The sequence below is a fragment of the Equus quagga genome, chromosome 2 (genome assembly GCF_021613505.1).
Source record: "Equus quagga isolate Etosha38 chromosome 2, UCLA_HA_Equagga_1.0, whole genome shotgun sequence".
In the NCBI taxonomy this organism is placed as follows: domain Eukaryota; kingdom Metazoa; phylum Chordata; class Mammalia; order Perissodactyla; family Equidae; genus Equus; species Equus quagga.
The window spans coordinates 134,752,899-134,771,749 of record NC_060268.1 but is presented as its reverse complement, the minus strand read 5'-3'; the positions used below and the strand labels follow the sequence as shown (position 1 = coordinate 134,771,749).

Genomic DNA, 18,851 nt, shown 5'->3' with positions numbered 1-18,851 from the left:
TAGTCCAAACTTAGTTGTTTTCCAATAATACACCAGGGAAGCGTAAGCTATCATCTAAATTCTTTTTGTTATTTTTGTTGTTGTTGTTGCAACATCCCTGAAAAGTGAGGTATTAACCTTTTCCTCCCCAGTTTACCTCTTCTAATTATGGGGATAACTACCATTTATTGAATATGAGCATTGTTCCCAACATCATGCTCAGTGTTTTGCTTATATCACCTAATCCTCACAGCTACTCTATTAGGGAAATAACATAATTATGTCTATTTTATGGATAAGGAAAACTGAGGTTTAATGAAATTAAATAACTTGCTCAAGTCTGTGTATCTGGTGGGTAGTGAAATCAGTATTGGAATCCAGCTGTGCATCTTACAGACTCCTAGTTCATACCACTTCCATGTTAGCCCTGCTCCTCTTTGCCTTCAGTTTCTTTCTTTCTTTCTTTCTTTTTTAAGGAAGATTAGGCCTGAGCTAACATCTGCCAGCAACCCTCTTCTTTTTGCTGAAGAAGATTGGCCCTGAGTGAACATTCTGTGCCCATCTTCCCATATGTGGGACACCTGCCACAGCATGGACTGATAAGTGGTATGTAGGTCTGCGCCCGGGATCCAAACTAGCGAATCCCTGCTGCCAAAGCAGAGTGCACAAACTTATGCCACCGGGCTGGCCCCGTCTTCAGCTCCTTTGTAAAAGCAATGTGGCTCTTAAAAATGTACTCATGTCAAATCACTTGTACCCAAATATCATTTCTATTTCAATTGAAGGGACATTTTAGTAGACTTGTTTTGCAAACCAAAACAGAATAGTACCGGAAGCTTCAGAACATCCAAATAGAAGGAATTCTAAGTGAAAAACTGAGTTATTGGTTCCATATGTCCACCTGGATTTTCATGTAATAAAAATAGACTAGGAATATTTAACTTTTCTTAAAGCTAGGTGTTGTGAAACAAGTGACTGTTTTATTATTTTCATAATTAAAAACAAAATAAAACAGTCCGAAAGATAATCTCTTTGAGGGCATATTCCAGAGAGTGTGCCTCACAGGGTCTTGAATATGACAAATCCTCAATAAGTTTTTGATGTGTAAATAGAACAGTGGTTATGAAATGGATCACAACGCATTGTTTTGTTCTAAAGGCTGTTTGGGTGAATTCTCATAGTCTCAAAGTAATAATTTGCTTCCCAGTGTAAATATTTAACTTTTTAGGTTTCCCTGATTTAAAAGCAAACAGTGTTTGGCTCTTAAGTTTCATATAGTTTTGGCTTCAGATCATAAAACCGGGAAATATTTCTGATTTGTAAGCTATCTTTGTTAAGATAATATGTTCAGCATATTTTCGAAAAGGCTCGTAGATTCCTTAAACTTTCAGAGAGAGTGATTTCATACCTATTTTATGCACATAATCCTTATGAATGTGATAGTAATTGGACTACAGCAAATGGAAAATAATAAAGGAGACAATGAATATCAGATTTTACATATTTGCTTTTTTACAAAAATCAATTCATAAATGGATGGGATGTAATGTGGTACTATCAAAGCCTTTGTGGTTAAATTTACTTTTAATCATTTTTGCTTTATTATCTTTTGGCAGCTGGAAAATCTACCATTAATCTTCGTGAAAAGAAATTAAACTTTAAACCTTGCACACTAAAAAGAAAAAGCTGCTAAGGTACAGAGTTAATAAGCTTATTAACTATAAAATTAATCAATCAACACTAGCAAATTCACACTTAGAAAACTCTGCTGATAATTATATGATACTTCTATTATGTTCCTGCTTTGATTTACTCTATTTGCTAATTTTGCAGAAATAATGATTCATTATATTTTTGATAGCCTATAATTCCTATTGCAAATATTTCAATTTGCAGTATCTATATACTTTTGGTTTTAAGGCAGAATTTTAAAATGATGTTCAAACTTGAGTTTGGAGAAATAATTATATAAATACAAAAAGTATGGTTCACTCTCTCCCCCAAAATAGATTAAGATGGAGTGAAATCGTCTGGGTTCCAGTCCTAGCACCTTCATTTATTAGCTGGAAACAATTGAGTAATTACCCAGCCTCCCTAGGCCTCAGTTTTCTTACGTAAAATGGGATTAATTAAAGCTTCCGCCTCATAGGATCCTTGGGCACATTAATGAGATAATTTATGCTAATGCATTTAGTGCTAGCACAGTGACTGGCACATGGTGAGTACTCAATAAATCTTAGCTATTTTTTTAATCAACATGACAGTAATTTTTTAGGAGTAAGGGATTATCTGGTTGCTCTGAAGTTTACACAGACATAAATATGTCCATGTTGATTGTGTGGAACCTGATGAAGAAGGAGTAAATACATTCAGGATGTTTCTAACAATTATGGCTTATTGGTGGCCTTTATAACAGTAACGTAAAGTACTGCTTATAATAATGAAGATTCCCATGAACAAATCATATTTGTAATAATGAGTATAATTGTAGTGGATTAATAGCATAATTAGAGTTGTGATGACTATTTAAAAAGTGAGTTAGAAAATAATAACATTATGTGTGTGTTAATATAGATTGTTTATGCCAATATGGAATTGTGAATGTGTGAAAATTATGAGATAGCAATCAAGAAACTTATGTAGCCTGAAAAAGAGAACAGCATGTAGGGAAAGAATCCCTCGACCAGAGAAATGGACATGGCTGAGAACAAAACGATGTCTTCCTAAAGTAAATACCTTGGAATCACGTGATAATAAGTCAAAAGAGGGCAGGACATCCCACTAGGAGTCATTAGTCTGGTGGTATTCCATATCACTCAGAGTAGTGGACTATTAACATTTGACAAAGAATCTATTGAAGCAACATAGAGATAATTAGCATGCAAGGCACAGGGAACACTGTTGTTATGCCACTGGGTTTTATATAAACTGAAACCACAAAATACAACTCTACTGTGACCTTTGTTTTGGAACTGTGACTGAAGTACTCTTCATGCTTCCTCTCCTCTGTGAGATCCTGTTAGATTACATTGCAATTATGATTATATCTAATTATATTACACTAATTATGAACTGATCATATATGAAGGAAAATAAAGTCACAGGGAATGAGTGACTTTTATAGGGATGAAATTTTGAATTTAATAAAGGTTGAAAGGGCAGAAAGTCTGAATTTTATCATCACAAATAACTTGTTCTAAACCGTTTTCCCTGAAAAAATTTTACTTTGTTACAAAATGTGTCATTTATTTTGTTTGGCCACTATTACATTGAAACTAACCTTTTAAATTCAATTAATTAGTGAAAATTGATGGGAGACCTCCTAAGTGCAATGAATAGGTACCGAATGATGGGATGAATCAAACACAGATCTTGCTCTCCAAAAGCTTATGGTCAAGAAGGAAGGTTAAGAGTCTAAGATTAGGCAGGAAGAGATCAGGCTATAAGAGACGTAGTGTGAAGTCCATTATGCTGTAAACAGACAAAATTACGTCTAAGTGCTAGCTCCTCTGACAAGGTTCAGGTTAATGATCTCTGGGCTATTTACAGAGATAATGTAAACTCACACACTTAAGCTCTTCTTACTGTTATGCTGTGGCAATCACCCATCCACCCATCCATATATCAAACACTTATAGAATGTCAACTCTGCCAGGCACTGAGCCTGTAAAAATGAATTAACCTTTTATGGAGTTCACATTAGTAAGGGAGATACCCTATCTTGCTGTAGTTTATTTACTTGTCTCAGTGCTAGGATTGAAATACGTACCAGGTATATTGAGGTCAATGGGATAAAAGTTTAGGGTATTTGCATAATAATTATTGTTAAGGTTGGCTTAAAAATTACCAATTTAGAAATGCAGAATTTTAGATCTTAAGGATCATGAAATTGACCTCTTCCATTTTACACATGGATAAAGGTTCAGAGAAGATAAATGATTTGCTCAAGGTCACACGGCTTACTGGCAACTGAACTGAGAGTTGATCCACCCCTGGTTCTTTCAGCTTTACTCTGTTCCTTTTCCCATCAAGCCCACTGCCTCAGGAGGGTGAATAGTTAATAGAAATGTTTTGTGTAGTGCCTGAGCCAAAGAAAACATGCCCAAATTGCTGATTAAAAGGGAAATAAATTAGTGATATGGGCAGCTTAATGGCAGGTACCAGATTAGAAGTAGATTTACTCTGCAAGGACCAACAAAGAAATTAATGCAGCTTTATGAAGATATCACCTTACAAATTAGGGAGTTGTCGATATTCCACGACTCTGATATGAATGCAAAGAGACATTTTATAGAACATTAAACATGAAAAAGCTTATAAAAGTCAAAAGGAAAATATCCGTTCCAATCTTGAATTCCTTGTGATAAGGCTGAAGTAGGGTTTCAATAAATTAAGGCTCCTCTATGGCCTTTTTTTTTTTTTTCCAAACAGGAATGTATAGGCCAATGTTCAACAGCTACTACTGAAATAACATTTGGACTCTAGGGTAGTCTGCTGTAATAGAACATTCTAGAAGCATGACATCTACTCTACCATTGACTAGCTATTGATTTAGGAAAAGTTACTTAACCTTTCTGAGCCTCAGTTTCCTCACTGATACTATGAAATATGGAATATGAAAACCACTTAGGATTCTTTCCAGCTTTAAAACTTGATGCTGTTACAATAGATAATACTTGCCTGTTTAGAAAGTACACCTACAAATGGTTAGCTGAACTTTGTGTTCTGCTTAATCTGCACTGGTAAATAAAGTTGCTGATAACTAGGAATAGAAAGAAAAATGATAGCTCACTCATTTTAATGAGCATGCTGAAAGCATATGCAATGGCTTAATATTAAACTATTCTACTAGTGGAGAAATTGGAAATATCACAATAAAAATTTTCAATTTTCCATTTCAGTAACTTTATTGAATTGCCAGGGCATATAACAACAGCCAAAGTTGATACATTAAATGTGGATGTTTAAGAACAAAGTTAATACGTGACATTATTGTTTCTCATTTTAGTCTCTTTCTGCCAGTGCTCTCCAAAGTTAAATAAATCTTCTTCCTTACTTATTACCAAAAAATGTCTTAACTATTTCTGATAGTTTGAATATTTTTTCACCTAATTCTTTACTCTTATGTAAAGGTAGTAAATCACTATACGTTTCTATTTCTTCACTTCCAAGCGTAATACAATGTCAATATTCCCTTGGTTTCCCCTGAGTCTGTCTTCTGGTTTCTATTTTCAGTTTATGATCCTTGTGTCTATATTTGGTAAAAGTCTGCTTATATGCTCAAATATGATGTAAGGCAATCTTTTAACAAAATGTTTCTGAGTGGAACCTAAAGCAATCTGAATTATTATAATTTTAGATCTATGCTTCCCAAGAAGGCAATATAATGCTTTTTTAAAGGACAGAGTTGCTATTTGGTTTCAAATATGTTACATTTTATGTATTTATTCTATATTTAATAATATTCTCATCCTTTTCTTTGATGCTAATGTTACTGTAGAAACTGCCTGCCTCCTGACCCAGATTCTGTCTTTGTGTTTCCCTACCAGGACAGATGAAATTTCTTCTCCTGGGCTCTAGTCCCTGTTTTCCGCACCAGCTGTGGACCTTCATCCTGGCCACTAAGGGACTTGGCTTTGATCATATTCCAAAGATCTGGCAATTAATTAGCATGAGTGATATTGTTAAGAAGTTACACAAAGAACTCATAGTCATTCTGTTGTAACCCGTGTTCCTTCACCTTAAAAAAATTCTGAGTAGATGAGTATGATTCAGGAGAAGACATCATCAATTAATTCTAAAGAGGATCACTGATGACCTGAACTTTTTCTAGTATTTGGGGAAGGGTCAAGGATATTGGCAACATTCTTCAAAGAAACAGTGGTTTCTAGTGCGCCTCAGTGGTAGTTGGACTAGAGATGGTTTTGCTATCATTGAATTCCATGGGGAGTGGGAGGGCTCTGATTAACTTGACTCCTGATTTAACAAAGGAAAGCTCCTCACTTCTAGAGTGGAAGAAACCCTCCTGGGAAGTAGAAGATGTAATTAAATTGCCTGGAAATTGGATTTTACGTAAGCAGTTTACAGATGCATTATACAGTAAGTAAAATGTTAACTATTTCTCTTTGGGTGAGGAATGAGGCTCAAAGGGAACCACACTGCATTCCCCCACCCGCACCCCATGCCCATTTACTTCTTCCATTTTAGGACACATATTTAGAAGAGGAAGTATACACGGAGGAGGCCCAGCAAATGGTGTTGCAGAACCTATCCCGAGATAACAGCCCCGGATCTTTAACAAGATCAGTCAGGCTTTGCCTTAGGGACTGAGATGGGCAGAGACGGGGTCAACCTCCAAGGGCTCATTTGCTTCAGCCTGTGTTGTGGAGATCTGCTTCCCAGAGCTTACTGTGTGACTGATTTCTAATTTACCTCCCAACTACATTCATAGCCTGAGTCCTGGATTAAGGGTCCCATCTTCCTGTATTCTCCTATTATTTTGCTCAAATCCCTTGCCTGGAGAACACATACCTTTCTTTAGTCTGACCAATAGCTACATCCATTCTGAGTCTGATTGGCATGATTTTCATTTGACATTTAAGAAATGTTTATTGATAATCTAACTGTGGTACAGTAATTAAAGATGCAAAAGTGAAAAGAAACAGTCCTTATCTTTTTTTTTTTTTTAAGAAGATTAGCCCTGAGCTAACATCAGACACAAATCTTCCTCTTTTTGCTGAGGAAGACTGGCCCTGAGCTAACATCGGTGCCCACCTTCCTCTATTTTATATGTGGGATGCCGCTACAGCATGGCTTGATAAGTGGTTTGTAGGTCTGTGCCTGGAATCTGAACCTGTGAATCCCGGGACACCAAAGCAGAGCACACGAACTTAACTGCTGCACCACCGGGCCAGGCCAGAAACAGTCCCTCTCTTTGAGATGCCTCCAGTCTAGGGACAAAAAAAAAAAAAAAAAAAAAAAAAGGATAAATAGGCAATTATAATAGTATGTACAATAATGAGATCAGCACGGTCATGTTATAAGAACACCTTGGAGGAGCACTCATCTCTTTATTGCATTCTATGATATAGTCTACAGCAGAGAAACTTGCTTTGTTTCTATTTTTCAAAAGCACTGTCATCAAGACAACTATATTTGGCTGACCTAGTTCATCATATTCCAGTACATCTTAGATGTCTCTTCCATCACTCTTAGAGCAGTGAACAATGGTAGACGCAATAGTCACATACTGTGGAAGGTTCCCCACTCACAGAGTTCTCCTTGTTCCGCTCATCCTTTCTCCTTGCCATAGATGATTGTGTCAAGGATTGAAACTCCTTGGTAATAGTCAGTCGTACTTTCTTTCCTGAGAATTTGAAAAAATGTGATTGGAATCATACAGATATGGAAGCATATTGAACCCTTAATGGCGGCCCTAGAGAGGGGATCCTCAGGCTTCTGCAGCTGAGATTCCGCAAATCTCAGCCCTGCTCTTGTCCTTTCTAGAGTTGGTTGTTTGTCATCTTTAATTCTACAAGAAACTCTTGCATTCTCCTAATAATTTTTTAATGCTTAAATTATCTATTTTTTTGTGCTTGCAGCCCAAGAATGTTTATCTGTTTGTATATTATTTTGCTCTATTTGTGTAATCTAGAAAAATATCATCTATGCTCAGATAATACACACCAATTCTGTTGTTATTAAGTGCAAATGCTATAAGGGCTGTGTTTGACCTCTTACAACTCTGTCTCTTCAGGCCATAAGAGCAGAATTGATATCCCTCTGGTTCCTAGGTCCAAAGGTCAGCTGAAAAAAGAAATGGCCTCAGGACATCTTCTAGAGCTTTCTCTGCTCATCTCTTTGTATAGAGAGTGCCTACCTAATTCAAGAGTAAAGGATCTTTGGGAGAGGAGGACCCAATCCTCATGTTTTGCCATTCCAGTGTTTCTTAGCAAGCCAGGACTCTTATTCTTAGATTCTGAAACTGATCTATCTAGCTCTGATGTTTGCCTAAGCTAGGCCAGGAACCCCACCCACACTGACTCCATTTCAGGCCAGTCAAGCTCTGCGCATTTACTGGGAAACTTCTTCTCCCTTGAGTTTTCCGTCTTGCATCTGTATACGTGGATTCTTTCTAGGAAATGATGGCTGTCTGTGTAGATATTGATATGGCTGCTCAGCAAGATGATGCCTCTTAAATCATCCAGTGGCACTATCTCCTTTGCCTAGTCTAGACTACAGGATACCACACCCTAACCACGGTCCAGCACCTTGGACTGCCTCTTGTTCAGGCATCTTCGTATATGTATAAAAACCATTAAACTGGGAGCTTTGTAACTATCCAAATCACCTACATGGGGCAAGTCTTCACTCCTCTTCCACCAAGAAACTTTCTGACACCTCAACTGTAAGAGTGATTACACCATGTGATTTTGAAATTTATAGCATTTAAAAATATATTATTAGTTTCTAAAAAAATAAACTTGAAGCTTTTCCTTGATATGAAATTGTATGTGAAGATCTGCTATAGAAAGTAAAAAACAAAAACAGAAAACAAAAACCCAAGAGTTCCTCTGGTGGAGGTGGAAGCCAGGATAGGGGCTTGGCTGAAGCTCCACTTATTTGGTGTTTCTCTTCTTTTCTGCTGCGGCCTTGAGAACTCCCCCTGTGAGCACCTGAACACCTGGGGTTGCCTGGAGCACAGTTTGCGAATCACTGGTCTCAATATCATTCATTTAGCATTCAATCCATTACTTTTTTTTGACCTTTCTTACACTTCGGCCACATTATTATATTTTGCATGGTTATTTAATTTTCTAAGTATATGTTTTGACCTCCGCACTAGATTGTAATCTCCTCAAGTGTAGAAAGAATATTTTGTCTTAGAGAGAAGCCAAATAAAAATCCACATAGACAGATTAAGTCAGTGCCCAATTTGTGAAAAGGGCATTTGTTAATAATTATTGATTGCTTACTGATTCTTTTGGGGCTCTAACACTCAAGGGAGGGAACCATTCTGGAACCTGGACATGAATAGGTAGTAGGTTTAAGGAGCACAATGTGAGATGGTAAGTTGGGCTCTTGTTCTGTAAGGTCAAGATATTGACCCCATGCTGCTGACGCTTTTCTAGAAGAATGCCATCAGGCAGAGTGATGCAGAAAACAGTGTGTACTTTTTACTGATGACAATGTTTACTTGATATAACTGGCCTGATATGCTCAGGAAAGACTCAGAGATGGCTCCACCTATTATTCCAGGTGTGGCTTTCGTGTAAGCAAAGTTTCAAATCACAAGCAGAATTGAAAGGAGATGCTGTTCTGCTTCCTTCATGTAACACTGTTCAGTATGCAAGAAACCAGCAAAGATAGAGGAAACCAAGACATCTTATCAAAGCTAGCAATGTGATTAATTTTATGGAGAATGAATGGGCAATATTATGGGTAACACTTCAACAGCCGGCTTGAGATAAAATTTTTCATTCTGTTCATTGGTGTTACCACTGATTAATAGCCAGCATGACTCAAAAAACATATTTATATCCACCGTAGTTAGCTGACTCACATGACCGAGTGTTATTTATCCAACACACGTTATCTAATCATGGTTGTATTTTTCAATATGCTTTGTAATCAGAAACCACTTGTTTCTTCAGTGTGAACTAAATGCTTTATAAAGGAAGAAGAAGCTTATATAATATCTACTATAGAAAGGGATTTCTTTAATTAATATCTATTTTGGAGCTATGACTTGTTATTTAAATAAAGTTAAAACTAGCTTGAACAAGGCTCTTGAAAATATTTAGTAGAGAGTAATTATATATTTACCTCCTGTTGCTTAGAAACATCTTCATATTTCCAAAGCCTTGGTAGTACAAAGGACTGGTATCATTACAGAGGAATTATACTTTCCTGGCCTTTGACAAAGGTTTCTTGGCAGAATTTTTGAATCCAATTCTCACTATTTGTGATATAAGGTATGCACACGTTCTCCTCTTCTGAAGAGTGTTTCTATGCATATGATCTTATTCCTCTTGATGAGTACCCTATACAGGAGAAGTGGACAGAAGTGGCTGTGGTCCTGTTGCAGCTGGAGCTGCTAAAGAACAAAGAAGTGGATGATTTGCCACGTCACAAATGGATTGGGTTGAGATGAAGATTTCTGGTCTCCTAGCCCAGGGCTCTATCCACCAGACATGGATTCTCAGTCTTGCTTTCCCACTGGCATCACTCCTGATGTATGAGACACACTTCTATGGATAACCATGGATCACAACACCAGTGATTTTCATGGGACACATCATGGGATGTGTATATGTCTGTGTGTGTGTGTGTTGTGATGAGATTCCAAAGGAGATGTATTCAAATTTTGGTGGAGCTCCTGAGTATAGTTTTAATATGCTCCAAGAAGTTGCCAACTCTTTGAAAATGGTGGTGAGTATTAATGTATTTTCTGTACCTTTCTAAATCTTTTCTTCTGTACCTCCTACATCTTTCCCTAGGAGTCCAGAAATCTTTTACTTTGGAAGCGAAAATGCTTCCTCATTAGACTTACTCTTTATACAATACATGTTGGCTGCTTCATTTATACAATGAACCCTTTGCCATATGTGTCATTTTTGGTTTGGTTCAAAGACAACCTGCTGCCCGATGAAACCCAAGCTCTCTCTCCTGACAGATTAGATGCGACCTGGCCCCTGGCTGTACATTTCCCCATACCCTTGAAAGAGCACAACGTGGTCCTCTCCTTTCTTCTTCCTTTTCTGCTCACTCCTTTAATCCTGGCTAAATCAACCAAATATTTCCCATGCTAATAATAGTAATGATTACAAGGTAGCCCAGTCATCCTGAGGAGGTGGGCTGAGGGCGAGGGAGGGATGGTGAGAATGTAACTCTGTCCATTGCTAGGATGAAAAAGTGTCTTTCTGCTCAAGACATTCCTTGGGGGGATATAGAGACTGTGAAAGAATATGACTGCATCCAGAAGAGTACACTCTGGTGTAAGGTGTAAGGAGAGCTCTGATGTGGGGGTGATCTGGGAGAGAGATCGGGGGCAATGGGGAGTGTCATTCATTACTCCACTCTACCCAATTTCAGAGAAAAAACCATTTTTAGCTGTTGGAAACAGGATAAAATCGTCAAAAGCATATGCAATTATCTGTCCTTCAACAAGTATTTGTTGAGGGTCTGCTAACATAGTAAAATTAATGGCTAACACATATAGTGTGCTGACAATGTGCCAGGCAGTTTGTGGAAAGCTTTGCATCTATTATTTTATCTAATCTGTACAATAACCTGTGAAGTATATCACCATTTTGCAAGTGAGGAAATTGGGACTCAGAGAGGAAGGGTAAATGCTTGAGGTTACACAGCTTATAAATGGAAGGTGGATTTGAACACACCTTGTGTGACCCTAGAGCCTCCCCCCCCCCCCCACCGCCGGCCATATTTAACCACCACACTCCATTACTAGAGGCCTACACTGGAGATACACCAGAGGGTAAGGCAGGTGTCTGCCTTTGTGAGATTTCCCTGCTGTTAGGATGGCCAACTGTCCTGGTTAGCTCAGGGATGTCCCAGCTTTAGCACTGAAAGTCTCATAACCTGGGACACCCCTCAGTCCCAGGCAAGCCAAATCAGTGGGTCACCAGTACTGCTAGTGCAAATCTGTGTCTCCTTGGGCCTGTCGCAACTACGTCCAAGGGATCGATGCCTCCCTGACATGTTAGTCCTGTGAAGCCCGTACTGAAGGGCGTCAATAGTGTGGAGGAGGCCAAGACTCTTCAGAGTGCACTTTCCAGCCCACCTAGCTACCTAAGAGGATGTAGACAGCACAGAAACGTGGCTTCAGGGCAGAGAAGACTGAGCATGCTGAGGAGACAGGGGAGTATTTTCTACCCTCTCCTAATTCTCCTCTCTCCCTCTTTCATGACATATTACCCACTTCTTTCTCCATTTGTATTTTTCTTTTAGGGAAAGTTTCACTGGTTAACAGATGACTCTCCAGGGAGACAGGTGAATCCTGCTATAACTGTCTCAATAGAGACAGATACAAGTGTATTAAAGGAGACTCACCTTGGACGTGATTAATTTCTACAAGGATATCCTTTAGTGCAGAGGAGAGTAAAATACCTCTCTTCTTGCCTGGCAGCACTTCTGGTTTCCACCTATCATAAGCGCAGGTTTAAACAGATGGAAGCTTTGAATTTTACACCTGTTCTTTTCCTTCCTGTCATTCATCACATGCATTCTAATTGCGCTTTATGTATAGTTGGAGGGCCTCTCTGCTAGACTGTAAACTCCTCGAGGGTAGAGACCGCGCCGGTTTTGTTTTTTATTACGTGTTCAGCACGAAGCATGACGTATGGTATGCACTCAATAAATATTTCTTAAATCAATAAATTCTATATCAGAGAAAAAATAGCATTTAATTTAAGTTCGACTTTTTAGGCTTGCTTTGTGAAAAGCAAGAGGGGAAGAACTTACAAAGTAAAGTGTGTGTTCCTAAGCTGTGACCTACAGACTTTTTCAGTGTGTACAAAATGACTAACGTTTAGTGAGTGTATATTATGTGCCACACATGTATATATATATATATATATATATATATATGTATAATACACCCACACACACGAACTCATCCAGTTCTCACCTAATTTCATGAAAGATAAAACAAAGGCAGAGAGAGATTAAATAACTTATCAAATATTAAGTAATAGGTGATCTGAATTTATTACTGACCAGAGCTAAAACTTAGGAAGCCTGACTCCAGTTTTTAACTGCTATGGAGAGCTGCCCTTTTTACATACTTTGCAGCTGACTTCATGAGTGAGCCCAGCAGTCTGACTCTGAGCCATGCACCAGATTCCTTATGAGGCCAACGATTAAAATGGATGGGTCAAGAGCTACCCTCTTCTATCCCTGAAGGATTCTGTAAATATGTTTATATATAATCCAATTTTTATTCTCTCATTAGTAAGAAGTATATTTTTGGCCCAAATAAAATTTGTCTTGGCGCTCGTATCGTCCATATCAGTCTTTTAGGAGATGAATGTTTATGCCACTATGTAAAGCATCCAAAGGCATAGACTTGATGACAGTTGCAGAAAAAGGGAAGGTTGGAACATTCAAAAACAGGAAAGAAAATGAAGCTGCTTAGATGGGATTATTATGAAGGACCATGTGATTAGGACTCCAAACCTGAACTATATTAAATCTAAATACAAAATTTTGGTGGAGAGATCAAATAATAGGTTAGTTAGATGTGACCCCAGGTGGTCACTCCTGCTCAGGTCTTCTCTGGGCTCCAAGGAGCTAGGATCTCAGTTTTCTATGGAGCTGACGACACAGCCTGGCGTTGGAATCACAGGTCCGCCAGTGACGCTGTGGCTGATGCTGCCCTACGTCCTCAGGACCCATGCAGCAAATCCTGAACTGGCCTCATCCAGCAGTCATAAAGAGCTCAGGCACCACAGCTATGCACTAAGCGATGGACAGATACTTAAAAAAATTCTAGCTTTCGTAGGCTACAGCAGAGCTTTTAGAGATGGAATTGGATGCGTCAATACAAGGGACGATTCTCTGTGATAAGTTTTATTCAATTGCTGACAGGTTCATCAACTCCTTGCATCTTGGGGATATGGTACATTTTGGGGGGAAATTAACTATGAAGCAATAAGAACAACTATACAGCATATTAAATTTTGGTTATTAATTGCTGTAATAACAACATAAATGGGCTATTCTACTTGATATATTGGCAAAAGGGTCTTAACCAGGGCAAAGTGCAGGCAAGGCAAAAAACGAGTACAATATATTAGGATCAGTATAACCTGAAACCCCATAGAAAACACTGAAATTTTGGTTACTAGTATTTAAATATACATTCTGGATATTACAGATATATAATTAGGTTAAAGCACTCCATGATACTTTACTTTTGACGGATTAAATATTCCTTAAAATGGTGGCATAAAGAACAAAATGAAAATCAGTCAACCAAAACTTCCCCCAAATCTTCAAAAATCTGTTAAATCTCATCTAGCACTAATTACTATAAACTTATAAATAATGAAGAGAAAAAAATTTTCAATACACTAATAAATTTGGTGAATCCACTCTTCACTTAATTGATTTTTCAGCAAAATGATTTTTGAAGATGAACCCAGTTCCCAAAAGGCCTCCTTTTCCCAGTTGCCATATGAAACATGTCGTGTATCATCTCAGATGGGCATTGACTGGGAACTACTGAAATTGTCTGGTGTCACCAACCCCAGGAGAGGCCTACGTAGCTTTCCTTTCAGCCATGCTGATGGTCTGCTTTAACTATTTCTTATCAAATTCTCAACCAATTGTATTTGGCTTCCAAAATTCCACTCAACTCTACTATTCTTAAGATTATTGATGATTTCTTAATTTTCAAACTCTGTGATCTTTTGTTGGTCAACTTCTCTACAGGTGTCTCTGCAGCATCCAAATTTTCTTTTTTCTTCCTTTAACATTGTTCTCGCACAGTTCTCTCACCTTCAGTCTGATTGTCCCTTTTCAGTCCCTTTTGTTGGACTTTCTTCCACAGTCCTCCTCTTAATGGAGAGTTCTAGACAAATGTGAGTGGAATTATTGTCATTGGTTTATTGCTGCTTAAATTCAAACAGAGGACTGGAGGTTTGTTTTCAAATCAAGAAGAGTACACATACACACACACAGACAATCAAATAGAATGAGCAAGTCACTCAGAATTCTACATAGAACTCTCTTCCTGGCCCCTAGTTACTTTGGCAGCAGTAGAAAAGTAAGCTGGAGTAACTACGCAATAGCCTCAGAGACACCATGGGCCCTGGGATCAGAAAGAAGTTACGGGATTCTAAGCCTGATCCTAGGAGGATAAGCTTATCTGGAGGTGGTCAATGAGGACAGGGATGTGAGAGGGCAAGCTGTCAGATTCCTGGATTCTGGAGTGTTATGAGATGAAGTGTGTCTCCCCCCAAATTTTTATGTTGAAGTCCCAACCCCTAGATCCCCAGAACGTAACTGTATTTGGAGATGTGGTCTCTGAAGAGGTGACTGAGTTAAAAAGAGGCCTGTAGGGTGAGGCCTTAATCCTATAGGATTGCTGTCCTTCTAAGAAGAGGGGGAGGCACTCGGAGTGTGTGCACAGGGACAACCATGTGAAGGGGCAGCAAGAGGGTGGCCATCTGCAAGCCAAAGAGAGAGGCCCCAGGAGAAACCAAATCTGCCAACACCTTGATCTTGGACTTGTAGCCTCCAGAACTATGAAAAAATAAATTTCTGTTGTGTAAGCCACCTTGTGGCATTTCGTTACAGCAGCCTTTGCAAACTAGTTAATCCATGGAAGAAGCTAAATTCCTGGATAAGCAGTTTGGCACCTCTCCACTGAGGGGCTTATTGGTAAAGCCATAAGGTGCTCCTGCTTGGAGTTAGAAAAACTTTCCTCATGAATATTTCCCCCCAATCAAGAGGTGGGACATTTCTACTATTTCCAGAAGAGGAGTGAGGTAATCCCCCTCAATATGGTATTTGCTTCTTTACTTAGAGCCACTAGCTATGTATAACCTTCACATAAAGAGAATTCTTTGTGACAATGATCTAGCAAACTTCAAAATTTATCTCAGCAAAGAGCTAAAAAGCAAAACAAAATGAAACAAAACAAAAATGTCCAGTGTTTGCAGAGCTCACATCCCTTAGTCTAGAAAAAAATCTATGCAATTCAGACAAGTTTTCTGCATCAGGATTTGTGCTAGCTTCAACAGAAGATATACTAAAATTGGAATAGGGTTTTAAATTGGTTTCATGACAAAGGCTATAAATTATACTAGGTGACTCAAATTATTCATGAGAGAGAGGAGATCTTGATTTATGCACTAGTTTTGTGTAAATTTCATTTTTGTAAAGTAAATCACTTTTCCCATTGACTCACATTACGGTTTGAGATACGCTTTATCTTCTTTTCTGAGTAGTCTTCAGTTGACAGAGGCTTTTTGCACATCCATGCAAGCATTTAATGACCTAAATGAAAGCACTTAAATGAAGCATAGCTATTTACAGAAACTGCAAGAGAACCATATATTCATCCAGCACACACAACAAACACTTAACAAAGGCCAACTATGTAGTAGGGACTATAGATTCAAAGACATGGACCGGCCCGCTGGCTTCAAGATGCTTACTGTCTTTGTAGTTTGAAGAATTCTTTTGAGAAGTAAATAATCAGCCCCTGCATGTGAATGCCCTGTTATATGCATACTTGGATGTTCTTAAAAATTGATTATATAACACTATGAAGAATTTTATCATTGTTTGCTCAAATCTGGTCCAATATATGTCAATAAGATTGATGTCATGTGTATCACCAGCATTTCCATGACCATTTCGTTGTCTTGGGAGGTCAGGGATTCTTCACCTGGAATCCATCATGCTTTAAAAGGTTTATGGAGGGGCTGGCCCCGTGGCCGAGTGGTTAAGTTCACGCGCTCCACTGCAGGCGGCCCAGTATTTCGTTGGTTCGAATCCTGGGTGTGGACATGGCACTGCTCATCAAACCACGCTGAGGCAGCGTCCCACATGCCACAACTAGAAGGACCCACAACAAAGACTATACAACTACGTACCGGAGGGCTTTGGGGTGAAAAAGTAAAAAATAAAATCTTTAAAAAAAAAAGGTTTATGGAACCACGTAAAATTGTATGTAAAATCAAATGTGTATGTGCACATGTGAATTTTTCTGAGGAGAGAGTTCATTACTTTCATCAATTTCTCAAAAGGATCTGTGATCTTAAAAGTGATTAGAATAATAAACAATGAGTTTATTATCTTAGTCCAGTTTCCATGTGTAGTATTCCTATGAATCTAGCTTTACTACAAGCAAGCAATTTTGAGAAAACAAACTACAGTTATTAGAGAGCATTCACTTCTGTACACGAAGCATTTATTGAACACCTAACATGTTTATTGCATTGTAATAGGCCTTGAGGGTCAATGGGCAATGCCGAGATAGAGCTGAAGAAGCCATAGCATTTTTTTTTTTTAATTGGCTACTAGCCTTGTGATATGGGGATGGATAAGCCTAGCTTAAAGGAATAGGATCAAGATGGTCAGTTGCCACGAACAACTAATGTCTCCATCAGGGACTATGTAATATTTGTGCAGAAAATCCCATTAAACATAGATGGCCAGTTATGTACGGGAATTTTTTTTTTAACATCGTGCCAGTCTTTAAGTAGTAATCAAGTTATTGACTTGAAATGCTTTATTGCATGGAAAGCATTACTAACAGAGAGTATTTTCCATTTCTTATTCATGTTTTTCCTATTATTTCTCTTGGGCTAATACTATTTGGACACAATGAATACATTAACAGTACCCACCTTTGAACGCTCTTTAGAAAAACAGAGTATTTATTGATTCTTTATGGGTTTTTATACCTAATGAAAGCTAGTTAGAATCAACAACCTTAACAACAATGTATTGTATTCTCCCTGCTGCTCACAAACAGCAGGAAAACATTTTTTAAGCAACAGAGTCATGCTGCAAGTTAGAAGTAAATGAGCACTTTCCAACAATAAGATCTGCTAAATTACTGCATTTATATCCTTTCCTTAATCCCTATTATGAAGATCACACAATGAAGAATATCTCTGTATAATGAAGACTGTTGCTAACTCGAACACGATAACACAAAGCAGGATGCCATCTGTTAGAATCACGTTGGAACCTCTAATTTTACAATTGTTGGGAGCCCATCATTAGTTTTCTATTTATTTAAAATATATATTCAAAAACCTAATGCTTCAAGCTTCATAATAAGCTTTGCTGATAAGTTCTATAAAAACATGTCACTGTACTTTTCTCTGTGCTTGTCAGACAATGTCTTCTAAAAGGGAACAAAGGAAACCTCTAATATTGAATCCAAGACATTCAGAACTTAAAGAAAACAGATTGACAAAAATAGTCTCTCCACTGTATTTCTTGTGAATTCTGGTACTTGGAGTAGATATTTGGACTCCATTATAGCAGTGGAGGGTTTTGCATTTCAGAGAATTCTTTGATGTCACAGCATCTAGGTCTCGATTTTTCAGGAAGTGTGAGCACTTTCATCCTTGGCCCTTTTCAGGCAACTTGTGGCCCGAAAGGTGTGACAGACAGGAGCTCAATTATCTTGGAGAACTCTAAGTTCTAAAATGAAAAATATTGGTTGCCATCCAGGAGGCTTATACTGCTGAGTAAAGCTTCTGGCTAACAGAAACCCTAGGAAGGTAGTTTGTCAGCTGTCTGAAGGGAGGCTCTCTCTAAAAGCTCAATTCTGCTTGGTCATTGGTTTAAATATATTTTGGTTAGGAACAGAGCTTGAGGGGTCGGAGACAGAAGTGGGAGGGAACTTCCATTCTTTGGCAAACAACCTCAGATCCAGAAGGCACTTCAGCAATTTGCTCATGGTCACATAGACCTTGAGAGTAGCAGGACTGGATTAGAATTCAGGTCCACTGGACATTCAGTCCAATATTGTGGCCTTTGTGTTATGGTGCCTAACTTCAGGAGATGTCATTCTACTTCTTCACTTCTGCGCAGATCCAAACCACTTCCCCAAAGAGCTCCAGCCATAGGATTCTCTACAGCTCAGATGTGGGGCTCTGTAAATTCCAGTTTGACCATTTGACTTTTATGCCAACTCTCTCTTCTCCCTCTCCTCCATATTTATTTTATAACTCCACTTCCTCTTTTCTTTCCTCGTCTTTCTTTCCCAGGATAGTCAACAGAAATGAGTAAAGTGAGATGGAAGAAAGGTTAAAGCTACCATGTTTCCCCCCCCTTTTTGTGAGGAAGATTCGCCCTGAGCTAACATCTGTGCCAATTTTCCT

The 18,851-nt window shown here is 38.4% G+C and overlaps 1 long non-coding RNA gene across 3 annotated transcripts; it reads left to right on the top strand.

Moving 5' to 3' along the window:
- Positions 1-524: 524 nt before the first annotated feature.
- LOC124234233 (uncharacterized) lies at positions 525-16,550 on the top strand. Of its 3 annotated transcripts, none has more exons than XR_006887259.1 (4): positions 525-585; positions 5,529-6,078; positions 10,019-10,410; positions 11,950-16,550. It is a non-coding gene; the product is annotated as an uncharacterized LOC124234233 (long non-coding RNA). The 3 variants fall into 3 exon arrangements; XR_006887257.1 differs by lacking the exon at positions 525-585 and adding an exon at positions 642-1,673; XR_006887256.1 differs by lacking the exon at positions 525-585 and having other exon boundaries at positions 1,706-6,078.
- Positions 16,551-18,851: the final 2,301 nt, after the last annotated feature.